Source organism: Notolepis coatsorum (assembly GCF_963971535.1).
Source record: "Notolepis coatsorum genome assembly, chromosome: 3".
In the NCBI taxonomy this organism is placed as follows: domain Eukaryota; kingdom Metazoa; phylum Chordata; class Actinopteri; order Aulopiformes; family Paralepididae; genus Notolepis; species Notolepis coatsorum.
Genome location: NC_140167.1, coordinates 141,026,725 through 141,042,842, shown reverse-complemented (window position 1 = coordinate 141,042,842; position 16,118 = coordinate 141,026,725). Strand labels below are relative to the sequence as shown.

Sequence of the window (16,118 nt, the reverse complement as noted above, 5' to 3'; positions counted from 1 at the left end):
TTGCACATCGCAGTCACGTAAGGGGCTAGCACCTTACATCTATCCAGCCACGCCCACCTCCGGCTATGTAACCATAAACATTCTAGAACATTTGTGCATAGCTGTCAACATAGGCAGGAGACAAAACGTGTACATTTTAGCCCCGCCCCCTCCCAATGGAGCTGCCTCGTCGCTTGCCATCTGCTGGTCAAAACCTGTATGTACCCAGCCATACAGGAAATGCACTGTATTATTTTACAGATTACTTTTGTGTTCCTACTTTAAGTGTAAATGCTATAAAAATACAGTAAATTACATTTTATCAAAATATTAACCATTAAATAAAGGTTGTAATCTGTAAATGTATTTGATTTTACTGTAAATGTTATGAATTGAAAATGGGGGAAGAAGTCCTTCTCTGGTCTGCATCCCCTTAACAATTGTGTATTGTGCCATACTGTATTGTGCCCATTCTGCAATCTGTTAAAATTAGCAATCAATCAATGTATTACCATAGTGTCTTTATACCTTCATCACTGTAGGCTACATATTAATACTACAACTCGTTAAAGCTATAAAAAATACCTATGGTCATTAATTTAGCAGTGGGAATATCATTTTTGGAACAGTGTGTGTGTCTACAGAGAAAAGTGAAATAGAAAAAAAGCCAATGCGATTTTGTGTTTTTCCTCAATATCTCTGCAATGCCTGCGAGTTACCAGTAACTGTATTTGTCATACCATGACAATTCACTACAACTATATTTATAAATCGCATTCAGGAAATTGGGCCAGTGAAGGCATGCTCTCCGTGGAGGAATGGGAGGAGGGGACACGTGAACCTTAGGGGACGACAGGGGAGGCGCAGAGCAAACGGCTGTTCACCAACACATTTACCCATTCCTGCATCAGTAACTTACAGTAACTTTGTATTGTTTTATCCACAGAAGATTTGCAAACCCTTTGTTCCAGAGACAAAAGCCACAGAGTGGGCAATCAAGAGACCCTGGCTAAGTTGATTTGACACCCTCGGTGCATCAGTCTCTCCCCTGAGCTCTGAGCAAATCCGCTCGCTGTTCTTATTCTTCTTCGGGTCGCAACCGTCTCCCGGTCTGACTTCCTGTGATAACGTTCTAATCTACACTGCTGCCACCTGTCGTCACGGAGGGGAATTGCAGCCATTTTGTAAAAAATAATAAGTACAAAATACGTGCCAATACGTGAACCGTGAACAGGGCGTGAAGAAGGTTGAAAAAACAGGAGAAACCCGGGAAAAACGGTAGGGTTGACAGCTATGCATTTGTGATGTCACAGTGATGTCATATTCAACAATTCTCTCAGAAGATCTCATTGTGCATCTTGAAACAGTACTGAGCAGTACTGAACAGATAGACTAAACAACATAGATTGAAGCCTGTATTTCTAGACCAGGGTGCCTTGCCTACCGTTTTGCTGTGGAAAGAGCCGGCAAGTTGATTCTTACGGCTTTCAGGTGTGGAGGAATTTTGTCATGTGTCGAGTCGGCGGTGATTTGAGACTGGGAAAAGACAGTTTTCTTACCTTGTAGTAGTGACGTGAATATTTCGTGGCAGTAAACAGCCAAACAAGTTTTAGTTTAGGAAAATAGCTTTAGGATCACTTCTGTAAAGAAAGACTTCGCTGTGGAAGAGAAATAAACCATTTGGATATCTTTGTTACATCGGAGCGGCTGTGGACATTATTTGTCTTTATCAATGAACGTACTACTCACGAGTAAGTAACTTTAACCAGTAGAGTGGACCGTCGGCCCTCATAGCACTTTACATCTATCCAGCCACTCCCACCTCAGGTTATGTATATAACCCTGTGGCGTGGCTGTGCTCATCCTTCCAAGTCTGAGTTTCATTCGAAAAACAGTCAGGGGTCCTCAGGGCCGCAAAGCAAGACGCTTGCCAGTAATCATATAACTAGGGTTATACGATAACCTTCGTTATATTTCGTTATTGGCTGCGCGACTTGCTCGCCTATTGGACTAATGGGAGGAGCAAGGCGCGTAGCCCCGATAAATGTACCCACTGAGGTCCCCTTTACGACCATCAGAAAAAATGGGGAGGGTCCTGGCCCTCACACTTGTCCTAATGAGGAGCGGAGGGATAGAACTCCGACTATGCGTAAATAGGGCGCAGTGAGTAGACCGTGCGAAAAAAACATGTCTTCTTCACCTTGCATCCTGCCAGTTACCTAGCGACGGGATGCAGAGGAGGTTCCAACCCCATGGACTGCACGAGAAACAGGGCTCTCTGTCAGGTCCATGAACTAGAACCCGACCAAGGGACCTGGCGAGGACAACGAAGCTGCGGCATACGTGTCCTCCACAGGCGTTGTTTGTGACACCACCTCCCCTTCGTCAGGGCCACCGTGGCTTACATTCTAACGAACCGTTGACTGGTAGGTGGAGGTTCAGGATGAGTCCTGAGTCCCTGACGTAGCCGCACATTTATAACTGGTGTACCAGGCGTGGGGGAGGACGTCCGGTATGCCGCGTGACCACTGGCATACCGAGGAGACGTCCACTCCTTGGGGAGGATTTCTCCTTTAACCCAGGCTGACGGGTTCCTTAGCGAGAGCAAGGCTCGACCGTGCCTGGGGGAGTAAATCAAATCAAATCAAATCAAATTTATTTATAGGGCCCGACAACACACGTTAATGTCCCCATGGGCCGTACAGGTCTTCTTTAAACAGGTCAAGAAGACAACATAACAATAAGTCAAGAACAGAACAAGAACACCATAGGGTCCAAACATTTTTTAGATGAATGCAAATAAATGAAAGAATGCAAGCACTCCCAGACATACCCCACGCGAAGGTAAGGAAAAACTCACTAAAACCTAACAATAGGGAAAAAAGCTCCACAGGCAGTGTGGAGGAGAGAAACCTTAGAAGGGCCGTTCAAGGGGGGATCTCCCTTCTTAGATGTTGGTGATAGTAGTGTTGCAGACGGACAGTTGGTAAGCATGCACTCATGTGTGTGGTGAAACACAGATGAGTGCATGCAATAGCAACTGTACATTTTGAAAAATTAAAGATAGAGCTAATAGCGATAGCAACTGAACATTTTGAAAGATTAAAGATAGAGTTGATAGCGGATCTATTTGAGGCACAGGGGCGGCGCAGAGAGGGTCACGTCCTCCCCGTCTTAGTCACGGGACATTCAACACTCCGGTCGTTGCTCAGGGACAGCCGGAGACAGGGAGATAGGGGGTGGCGCAGAGAGGGTCGCGAACTCCCCGACATCATCGCGGGACATCCGGCACTCCGGTCACCACTACGAGACCTCCGGAGACAGGGGGGCACGCAGAGGGGGTCGCAATCTCCCGGCCTTCGTCACGGGACGTCCAACACTCCGGACAACACTCCAGGACAGCAAGTCATAGGAAGACAGGGAGACGGGACAGGCGTTAGACAGCTCATGAGATTGTAGTAGGCGGACATAGCAATAGATACAAGTGGTAGGCATATATGTGAATGGAGTAGATATATGAAGTAAGCGTATTATGTGAATAGAATAGAAGTACTTAACCCAGCAATGAAACCGCGTTGACTGTTAATCTGTTAACAGTCTGTTAATCAGTTGACAGGACCACGGACAGACGGCGGAGAATAACTGATCCAAGGCCTCGGAGGTGCATGTAGAGCAGTCACTACAAGCTTGGCCAAGACCCCGAGGCATCCATCACCTTGGTCAGCGCCAGGAGACGGGTACTCAGAGAGAAGGGGGAGGGAGGGGGGGGGGGGGGGGAGGGGGGGAGAGGGGGGGGGGGAAGAGTTAGAGAGTTCCCATGTTTGTGGTGCTGCAAAGGAGCAGACATGTAGTGCCATGTAGTACCCCGTAGTGCCATGTAGTACCCTATAGTACCCCATAGTGCCATGTAGTACCCCGTAGTATCCTGTAGTACCCTGTAGTGCCATGTAGTACCCTGTGGTGCCTTGTGGTACCATGTAGTACCCCGTAGTGCCATGTAGTTCCATGTAGTGCCATGTAGAGCTATGTAAGCCATGTAGTACCCTGTAATGCCATGCAGTACCATGTAGTACTCTGTGGTACCATGTAGTACCCTGTACCCTAACTAAACTACCCTATAGTAAACTACCCAGTGGTACCATGTAGTACCCTGTACCATAACTAAACTACACAGATTAATCTAAAGGTCAGTCCCCGACCAGGTGAGATCAAGGTAGGTTGAAGGAGAGAGAGAAAAGATGAGTCTTAAGCAGGGATTTAAAAGCTTCGACAGAGCAGGCGCCCCTGATGACGGCAGGTAATTTGTTCCACAGGTAGGGAGCGCGGTAGACAAAGGCTCTGTGGCCGGCGGATTTCTTTTTAACCCTAGGGGTCGATAGAAGCCCCGCATTTTGTGAGCGCAGAGCACGAGCGGGCGAGTATCGGGAGATGAGATCGGATAGATAGAGCGGTGCAAGCCCATTTAAAATTTTGTAGGTGAGGAGTAGCACTTTAAAGTCAGAGCGGGCTTGGATAGGAAGCCAATGTAGGGCGGACAAAACTGGTGTGATGTGATCAAATTTTCTAGTTCTAGTTAGTATTCCGTGCAGCCGCATTTTGCACGAGTTGAAGATTTTTGATGCTTGAATTAGGTAGGCCTGAAAAAAGTGCATTACAGTAGTCCAGACGTGATGAGACAAAAGCATGAATCAGGGTTTCAGCATCAGCCAGAGTTAAAATGGGGCGTATTTTTGCGATATTACGAAGATGGAAGAATGCAATTTTGGTGAAATTTTTTATATGTGCATTAAATGAGAGGGAGGAATCAAAAATGACTCAGAGGTTTTTTATGGTGGAGCTCTGGGATACATGACAGGTATCAAAGTTGAGGGAGATGTCCTGAAACAGGCCTCTGTGGTTTGGGGGGCCAACAATTAACATCTCAGTTTTATCTGCATTAAGGAGTAGAAAGTTTTGCGACATCCATTTTTTGACGGCAAGCAAGCAGGCCTCAAGGTTTTGTAGTTGGGAGGAATCATTTGGCTTAATAGGTATATATAATTGGGTGTCATCAGCGTAAAAATGAAAGTTTATGCCAAATTTGCGTATGATATCGCCGAGGGGTAGCATGTAAATTGAAAATAGCAAAGGGCCCAGGACAGAGCCTTGTGGGACACCACATTGCACTGGGAGGGTCTCAGATGTTAAATCATTATAGACCACGCAGTGTGTTCTATCAGTTAAATAGGATTTAAACCAAGCTAGTGCGAGACCCCGAATGCCAACATGGTTCTCAAGCCGACCTAGAAGAATCGAGTGATCGATAGTGTCAAAGGCTGCACTGAGATCAAGCAATAAGAGCACAGAGGTGAGGTTTGAGTCAAGAGAGAGCAGTAAGTCATTTGTGACTTTGGTAACCGCCGTTTCGGTGGAGTGTAAGGCTCTAAAGCCAGATTGAAATGATTCATTAAGATTATTGTTTGATAAATGGTCAGTAAGTTGCGTTGCGACGATCCGTTCTAACACTTTGGATAGGAATGGGAGATTGGAGATAGGTCTGTAATTTTTCAAGATTAGAGGGTCGAGGTTCGGTTTTTTAAGTAGTGGTTTAATGACGGCTGATTTAAAGGCCAGGGGCACCACGCCAGTAGACAAAGAGGTGTTGAAGATATTGAGTAGGGCAGGGCCTAGAGTTGGGAAGAGTTTTTTGATGAGAGTTGCTGGGAGAGGGTCAAACAGACAGGTTGAAGGTTTAGCCGCGCCAACCAGTTTAGAGAGGGCACTAAGTGAGACGTTTTCAAGGCAGCATAGCGTATGACTGGAATCAAAGTCAGGGGGAATGCCCGTCAAAGGTTGGGAGGGACTCTGATTGTTGAGTAAAGCAACAATTTCATCTCTAATGAGGTCAATTTTCTTGGTAAAAAATGTCATGAATTCGTTAGCCGAGAACGCATGGTTTAGGGCACTTGGTTGTTTCTGCGTACGTTTTGCAACTGTGTCAAACAGAAACTTTGAGTTGTTTTTGTTTTCATTTATGAGCCTGGAAAAATAAGAGGTTTTGGCAAGTGAGAGTGCCTTTTTGTAGTTACGTAAACTATCATTCCAGGCGAGGCGGAATACTTCGAGTTTGGTCGAACGCCATTTATGTTCAAGTTTGCGACAAGCCTTTTTAAAGGAGCGCGTTTCCTCCGTAAACCAGGGAGTTAGTTTTTGCGGAGCACGTTTAATTTTAGGTTTAAGGGGAGCGACAATGTCGAGCGTGCTACGAAGGGCGGCATTAAGTTTGTCTGTAAAGAGATCAAGGGGGCCAGAGTAAGAGAGGAAGGGAGAGAGGGTGTCTGGTAGGCAGTTAACTAGAATTGGGACAGTTGAGGCGTTAATACGACGGCTCATGTAGGATTCTACACTGTCTGGGCGAGAAACCGTCAGATCAATTTGAAATTTGATGAAATTTGAATCGGTTTAGCTGCAATATGTAGCGCACGCAATTGGTTACAGCTCCGCTCCCGTTATCGTTAATTTCGTTTAAAAACCTTATTTGGACAATACCAAAAGAGATTAGACCACATCGTATGTATTGATAAGACCCTCTACTAACTATATCAAAAAGACAACATGGATAAGGATAAGAGAAAGGGTGGAAGGAAACAAGACACAGCAATTCTAACGGCGCCGATTGAAACACGCTCAAGGAAAATGACAGGCGACGCTGTGGCAGATCCGTTGGGGACAAGCCCCGACGCGGGGAATATAGAGGAGAATACACAGGGACCAAGGACAACTGGCCCCGAGATGGAGACAATAGATGACAACATAACAGGAACATCAGAAAAAAGTACTGTGAAGGAAAAAGCAGGCGATTTTGAGAAGATAATAGCAAAAACATCCATCGGATCCCTCACTGCTCCAATAACATCAACTGACACAAGCAGTTCAGTTGCACAGCCCGACTTCAACTCTCTGACTATCCTGATAAAAGAACAGATGGTCGCTTTCAAAGCACACGTAGAAGAACAGATGGTCGCTTCCAAAGCACACGTTGAACACATCGATACTAAATTCGAAGAGGTTATGAGAGCGGTCGCTTTGCAGTCCGTGCGAATCACGACAGTGGAGATTTCGGTGACAGAAAACACAAAAGCAGTCAAAGCGAACGAAGGTGGCTTGACAGAGATGGGAGAAGAGATGGAAAGAGCTAAAGAGGAATATCGGAGGGAAATAAAATTGCTTAAAAACGAAGCGATGGAGAGGCAACTAGAAACCCATCGTTACCACAGGCGGAATAACATCCGCATTGTGGGGCTTGATGAAGCAGTGAACTGCGAAGACATCAACTTTCCAAAAGAGTTATCAACGATTTTGGAAAACACCGATCCAAACAAAGTGCCAGAAGTTTACAGAATCGGTTCCCAGGGGCAAAGTATCAACGGGCCGAGAGTCATCATTGTCACTCTGCGGAAAACTACAACAAGAGATGACATCATCAAATATGCTCGCAACCAACGTGGGAAGCTGAAGTATGGTGATAAACCAATATTTATCTACGAAGATTTGAGCAGAGAGGCCATCATCCGACGTCAACCATACAAAGATGTGATGCAAAAGCTGTACAAAGCCGGCTACAAGCCAAGGCTAGCATATCCGGCGCTGTTATCATTCTTGGGCAATAACGGCCGCAGGTCAGGTCCATATACACCTTTTGAAGCTGAGGATTTCCTGAATCAAAATGTAGCAAATAACCCAAAGCATGACGAAAATGCCGGAATCAGTTAAGCCTCTCTCTAAATATATACCAGTGTTGGAATGACTTTATTGTGTTCATCAATGAGGTCATTCCACCAGTGTTGGAATGACATTGTTGTGTTCATCAAAGTAGCAAACGATATGCAAGTCGTCTATAACAAAGTGTACTGTGTATAATACGATTCATAATACATTATAATTTCAGTCTCTGGTCTCTGAGGGGACAAATAAATATCAATGCAAAAAGATCTATCTGGAATATTCTGGGTTTATCGCTCAAATGCCCTGGGTCTCTTAGATCATTCTGGAATGTAAAATAGTCTAGGCACTAGTATATTCTACAACCTTCTAGAATATAAGGCACCATGACAACGAAGCATACAACTCTAACAATAACATTCGGTGTGCATACACATAGCAGATAATAAATTAAATGAAGTGCAATCAGTCCTTAATAATACTTTAAAATTAACCACACATAAACGTATGAGCACAGCAAGGTTATTCTAACAATTTAAGTAATCACTCCATTAAAGGCACATTGAAGCGCTAAAAGGCGCTGCTTTTCTATCTTATCTAATCAGTTAAATCGGTTCTAGTGGCTTCTCCACGTTGATAATTATTTATCTCTTATTCCTTATCTATATCTTTCCATTGATTTTTATTTTATTTAATTTTTTCTTCTCATTACTCTATATTTTTTAAATATATTTTAACTTACATTGTTCTTTTCCAATGTTCTTCACATTAAGGTGTCAATATTACTCTATATTTTTTAAATATATTTTAACTTACATTATTCTTTTCCAATGTTCTTCACATTAAGGTGTCAATATTGCTCTACAATCTTTTCCTTTTTTTCCCCCCACACGTTGGTGGAGGGTTCAAAGGAATATGTCGATAAAGGTTTATTCTCTTTTCTTTATTTTATTTTTTATTTTTATCTTTAGGTTATTTATCACAATACTTCATTACAGTAAGGGAAGGTGCAAGACCAAAAGCGACATTCTATTGCAATAGAATGGAAATGTTAGATCCTATGGCAATGAGCATAGGAAAATTAGGATTACAATGCTCAGTTTGGGCAATCCGGTGGACCATGGGAGAAAGTCAATCGCGGAGGATGTGTTCTTGGAACACAGGCATGTTCGACTTTCTGGGTGAGGGGAAAATAGGGGATTTTTATTTGTATATATATATGTTTTTAAGCTCAGCTCTCAACGGGACCTCATTAATTGGATGTGCATCTATTGTAGCTTCATACTCCAGAAACATTACCAAAAACTACACGAAAACATGCATAGACTATGGCTAGTTTGAATATAATGGTATGGAACACCGGTGGGATAAACAAACAACACAAGCGCAAAAGCGTGCTTACACTGATGAAAAAAGAACATGTGGACGTGGCTCTATTAAGCGAAACGCACATTTTAGAGGGAGACATAAATACGTTAGCGGATAACATATACCATAATATTAGTCACTCTTCTTTTGCTACGAGAACTAGAGGGGTAGCCATAGTCGTCGGACGCAAATTAAATATCGAATTGAAAGGGGTATGGTCGGATGCTGAGGGGCGCATAACTATAGCTAGCATTATACACAATAACAGGAAAATTGCATTGGCAGCGGTATATGCCCCGAATTTGTACGAAGTGGGTTTCTTCACTTCACTAACAGGAGAAATGTTAAACCATCCCGAGTACTCATATATAATAGGTGCGGATTTTAATGCCATTTGGAACCCAAGGATGGACAAAACTTACCTTTCCTTCTCCAGCGAACAAAAGAATTCATCTAAAGCATTAAAAGATTGGTCGAAATCAACAGGAGTAACTGATTTATGGCGTTCACTTAACCCCATGACCCGCAAGTACTCCTGTCGCTCGGCGAGACACAACACACTATCCAGAATTGATTACGTCTTTGCATCCCCGAGAATATTTGATAAATATGAAGTGGAAATGACACCCAATGCGCTATCAGATCACTGCTACTTAATCCTGAAAGCAACATTTGGTACACTATCTACCCGGGCCCCAAGATGGCGTTTTAATTCGATGCTGCTTAACAACAAGGAATTCATTACACAAATTAAAGAAGCTCTCACAGTATTCCTACAAGATAATGCTAACTCGGTACAAGATCCCAGAATATTATGGATGTCGGTAAAGAATATGATCAAGGATTTCTCGGATAGATTTACCTCCATATTGCGCAAAAATCAAAACACAAAACTGTCTGAAATGGAAACGCTTTACTCAACGCTTTTTAATTCTTTAAAATACAACAACTCTACTAGACTAGATAACCAAGTTAACATTCTAAAGACAGAGATCAAAGCAATGTACAGACAAAAATCGGAATTGCAAATACGCAGCACTAGACAACAGCAGTACTTCCAAGGTTCTAAACCTAGTCACCTATTAGCCATGCAACTAAGAATTAATGCAAAATTTGCAGATATAACTGCCATTAGGAAACAACAAGCTCTAGTAACAGAACCCAAAATAATAAACGATACATTCAAAGAATTCTACTCCGATTTATATAACTCAGAAACGACCTTTGATCAAGACAAATTAGACACATATCTTAATCAAATTACTCTCCCTAAACTTACGGATGAAGACGCTAAACAGTTAGAAGTACCGATCACATTAGAAGAACTCAAGAAGGCCATATCCGGAATGAAAAACGGCAAAGCTCCGGGAATTGACGGTATCCCATCAGAAATGTACATTTCTTGCTGGGACATATTTGGACCCTTATTACTAAATATGATCTTATACTCAGTCAAAGAGGGAAGCTTCATTGAACACCAAAATACCGCACTCATTTCAGTTCTTCACAAAAAAGACAAAGACCCCACTGAGTGCGGTAGTTACCGTCCTTTAAGCCTCCTCGGAACCGATGTCAAACTGTACTCTAAGATATTAGCCATCAGATTGCAAAAGCATATGACGTCTTTAGTTCATCCGGACCAAACAGGCACATTAATCTCCGATATCTTTCCGGTATCACGCTCAGCCAGACAAGGTTGCCCTCTTAGTCCCGGACTATTCGATCTATCATTAGAACCTTTAGCACAATTTATAAGACAATCCCAACACATAGAACTAGGGATGTCCGATATTATCGGCCGACCGATATTATCGGCCGATATCGGCAGTAAAATGTGATATCGGAAAATATCGGTATCGGTAAAAAAAAACAAAAAAACAATAACAATATTTGTTATATAAATATCCAGTGAAATTATTATTTACCTAAAATTATTCCGTTTTTTGGGGGGGGAAACCCTGCATATATCGGTATCGGTTGATATCGGTTGATATCGGTATCGGAAATTAAGAGTTGGACAATATCGGAATATCGGTATCGGTAAAAAAGCCAATATCGAGCATCCCTACATAGAACCAATAGTAATCAAGGGCACACATCATAAAATTAGTTTATATGCGGACGACGTAATATTGTTCATGCAAAACCCCAACAACACATTGCCGCTTATACTCAAGTTGATAGAGAACTTTGGTGATTTATCGGGATTTAAAATAAATTGGCCTAAGTCGGCTTTTCTTCCTCTTAACACCAGTGCAAAAAAAGAGACAACCCTCCCAGGTGCGATACCCATGGTCAAACATTTCAGATGCTTGGGTGTGGAAATATTTCCCACCATAAGACAAACGGTGAAGCACAATTACACAAAAATACAGAACAAAATCAAGGACGACCTGGACAGGTGGGCAAAACTTAAAAACTCAGTACAGGCAAGGGTATCAATAGTTAAGATGGATGTATTACCAAGAATCAATTTCTTCAGCTCAATGCTTCCGTTACCTCCTCCAGAGGGCTACTGGAAAAGATTACAAACCTCCACATACAAATTTATTTGGAATAACAAACCACCTCGCATAAAAAGATCCACCGCACAGAGAAATAAAGCAGACGGTGGCATGGCAGTCCCAGATTTTTTACAATATTTTAATGCCTTCACATTAAGACCATTGAAGAAGATATGGTTTGACCCCGAGGCTTTGGTATCTTGGAGAAAATTAGAAGAAAACATAGTAGCCCCACAGAGATTGAAAGACATAGCATACACTAAACTTTCAATCAAGCATTGTGAGCGAGAATTTGGCCCAATAATAACCCATGCAATCAGGACATGGCGGGAAACACAAAGGAAATTTCCTAACCCTCAAGTATGGCATAATCACATAGACGAGGCAGAATTTCAGAGAATGTGCTTGTATAAAGTGCTGAAGGCATTTCGTGTTTATTTTTGGTACACAACATTTCTAGGGGTATTAAGGGGTGCTGAATCCAAATTTGCTGTATACCAAGCTCAAAAATGTCAAATAAGGCCTCAAAATTGAGAAATCCAACATGGCCGCCAGCACCAGGCCCTCTCTCCACAAAAACAGGTGCTAAACCCACAGTTTTTATTCTACTGACATGAAACTTTGCACAGAACATCTGCACCTATGGAGGAAGAGAGTAGGAATATAGCTGGGGTGCAACCATGAGTAACAGGGTGTTTTTGACTGTCTAACTGTAATCTTTGTATAGGTGAGGATAAAAAAAATGACATTTATTCAGTGTTTGCAGGAATACTACAGCAATTTGGTAATAACTGTACAGTGTTGGACACCAACATTAGAATCCCCCAAGTCTTAGCTTTCTTCAGGCACCAAGTTTATGCAAGTAGCTCTTATAGATCTGGATATATAAGCATTTTAATGTAAGCATGCTGTTTTAGGCGAATTTTCTAAAAATAAATGGTGGGGCTTAATGAGTTAAGTGTGACTACACAAGGTACAAACCTGAATTAAATGTGCTTTTGTAAGTTTTCTTACATACATCAACAAGGACGTAGTCACACCGGAGATTCAAGAATCCATACTTGGCGCAGAACACCTTGGACAGGCACAACTGAACATGTTTGTGGACAAACGTTTGTGTGAACCTCCAGATAGTGACCAGCACCTGAACCTGAAATCACCCATTCGAAAGAACAAAGCCAAGACATTTGCCTCTTTGTATGAAGTTGTGCAACTTTCCAAGAACAAGCAAAACACCATCAAAGTGGACAGGCAGATTCTACAAAGGCTCATCACAGCTTACAGAGCAGGTCGTAAGGTAGACCTTGACAATATCCTCCAGCATGAGCTCATGCCCATCACGCCATCTCTGGCCACAACTAACGGGAGTCTACATTCCACCAACAAGTCTGTGTTAGCAAATATACTGACGAAACAAGTTAAAACCCCTGCAGATCTTACCCTTCAGGGACCCAGCTGCCTGGTCATTGATGGCCAAGCTCTGGTAATGGCACTCGGAAAGCCACCTGACACTACAACATTTGGTGACTATGCCAACAAGTTCACTGACACCGTGTTGAAGATGGGAGCAAAATACCAGAGGGTAGATGTCGTCTTTGACAGATACCATGACCAATCCATCAAAACAGGCACAAGGGTGAAACGCAAACAGCGCCACAGACCAGTACGTCGTGAAATCAAAAACAAGTCTGTTCCACTTCCTGACGATTGGTCGAGCTTCATGGCCCTTGAAGACAACAAATCAGATATCGCTCAACTACTCTCAAACCACCTGATAGAACACAGCCTGGATGATGAACCTGTAGTTGTAGTATCAGAGAGGTTTGCTGAAGCGACAACTGTCAAGTCAACAGATCCAGATCTTGAAGTCTCCTCTCTGAGTGCTGACCATGAGGAAGCTGATACACGTCTGATTTTCTCATCCAGGCTCCAGTGGAAACAATCGTCAGCGCGTGACACAGATGTGCTGCTTCTACTCTTGGCTCACTATGACAGAATCCGATGTACGCATCTCTACATGAAAGCTGGATCTCTACATCTCTACATCCACCTGCAAGACTGTATACTCTAGACTGTTTGTCGTTAACAGAATTGTGAACATAATGCCTATAACAGAGAGAAAAAAAGGAATGAAGGAACAGAATAAATCACTGTAAGGACAATTGTATCATGTGTTCGAATATACTTGTACGGGAGCTGGCTATAATCTTTTAATTATCTTCTACTCTATTCTATTCAGGAAGAGTCACATGGCATGTATCGAAGCATGCAACTGTAATAAAGTCAACACCTGCCGGAACACTGAGGAAGAGTGTGAATAAGCTGTCACTGTAAGGATTACTGTAACAAGTATTCAAACGTACAGAGGAAGATTCCGGTAAAAAGCGGGAAGGTGGAATAGCTTTCATGTTGAACAACAATTGGTGTGATCCAGGCAACGTGAAAGAGCTTTCAAACCACTGCTCCCCAAACCTGGAGTATATATCCATCAAGTGCCGGCCATTCTTTCTCCCGAGAGAATTAACGTCGGTCATTCTGATCGGAGTGTATATTCCACCACAAGCAAACACAGGCGACGCGCTCTCCAAGCTCCACAACGAGGTAAACAAGCTCCAAGCAGCTAACGTTGACGCTGCTATTGTGGTTGTGGGTGATTTCAATAGCGCTAATCTGAGAAAAGTGCTGCCAAAATTCTACCAGCATGTGACTTCTTCTACCAGAGGCGGGAATATTTTAGACCATTGCTACTCGCAATTTAAGAGCGGTTAAAAATCACATGCTGCCAGTCCTTTCGGCAAGTCAGATCACGATGCCATCTTTCTTGTACCGCAGTATAAACAAAGTCTCAAGCGCATAGTATCGCGAGAGGTGAAGCGCTGGACGGTGGCCTCGGAGGAGACGCTCCAAGCTGCACTAGAATGTACAGACTGGGGGGTGTTCCGCGATAACACAGATAATATTAATGACTACACGGAAACAGTGCTGGACTTTGTTTGTACTTTGGTAGAAGAAACAATCCCCTCTACCACAATTAGAGTTTACCCAAACCAAAAGCCCTGGGTAGACAAATCCGTCCGTGAAGCTCTGAAGGCGCGCACCTCAGCATACAACGCCAGGCTTGTGACAACATGGCAACAACAACATGGCAACATGAATGACCACAAGGTGGTGAGATACAATGTTAGGAGGACAGTAATAGAAGCAAAAAGGCGCTACAGGGATTCAATTGAACTTCAATAACAGCACCAGCCTACAAACCACTGCAATGGAGGAGGGGGGGGGGGGCGCTGCTGATGGAGACTCAGTGTTCAGGATAACAGAACATGAGGTGAGGAGGACGTTTAAGAAAGTGAATATCAGGAAGGCAGCAGGTCCGGACGGTATCCCCGGCCGCGTCCTAAAAGTCTGTGCCGACCAACTGGCCCCGGTATTCACTGACATATTTAACCTGTCCTTAGAACAGGCTGTCATCCCCACCTGTCTGAAGAAGTCCACCATTATCCCTGTACCCAAAAAATCCAAGCCAGCTTGCCTCAACGACTACCGCCCTGTAGCTCTCACCTCCATAGCCATGAAGTGCTTTGAGAAGCTAGTGAAGGGCTACATCTGTTCCTCCCTCCCCATCAACCTGGACCCCCTGCAATTTGCATACCGCCCCAACAGGTCCACGGAGGACGCCATAGCCCATGTGCTGCACACAGCAGCATCACACCTGGACAAGAGGCAGGGGAACTATGTGAGAATGCTATTCATCGACTACAGCTCAGCATTCAATACCATAGTCCCCTCCAAACTCATAGCCAAGCTCAGGGACCTGGGCTTGAACTATGACCTCTGCCAGTGGGTCTTGGACTTCCTGACGGGCAGACCCCAGGTGGTGAGAGCAGGCAACTGCACCTCCTCATCCAGCACTCTCAACATAGGGGCCCCCCAGGGCTGTGTCCTGAGTCCCCTCCTCCACTCCCTGTACACACATGACTGTGTGGCACAGCGGAACAACAACACAATCATCAAATTTGCTCACGACACAGTAGTGGTGGGCCTGATCTCTGCAAACGATGAGAGGGCCTACCTGGAAGAGGTTAAGGTTCTAGCGGGATGGTGTCAAGAGAACAGCCTCTCCCTGAACATCAGCAAAACAAAGGAGATGATTGTGGACTTTAGGAGGTCGGGGTCAGGGACTACAGCCCCCTCAGCATCGACGGGGCACCGGTTGAGAGAGTGAACAGTTTTAAGTACCTCGGAGTCCACATATCCGAGGACTTGACATGGACCACACACATTGACAGTGTTATCAAGAAGGCACGACAATGCCTCTACTTCCTTAGGCGCTTAAGGAAGTTCAACGTGAGTCAGAAGATCCTCAAGAACTTCTACTCATGCACAATAGAGAGCATCCTGACTGGCAATATCACCTCCTGGTTTGGGAATAACACTGCACAAGACCGCAGCAGACTACTACAGAGAGTGGCCCGTTCAGCCGAACGCACAATTGAAGGTGGGCTTCCCACTCTCCAAGACATTTACAACAAGCGGTGCATGGGCAAGGCTAAGAGAATAATCAAA

The 16,118-nt window shown here is 43.8% G+C and overlaps 1 protein-coding gene across 2 annotated transcripts in view; it reads left to right on the top strand.

The window, feature by feature from the left end:
- Window positions 1-16,118, top strand: part of ybey (ybeY metalloendoribonuclease) — a 29,063-nt gene that overhangs the window by 926 nt on the left and 12,019 nt on the right. The gene's annotated exons all lie outside the window — the stretch shown is intronic.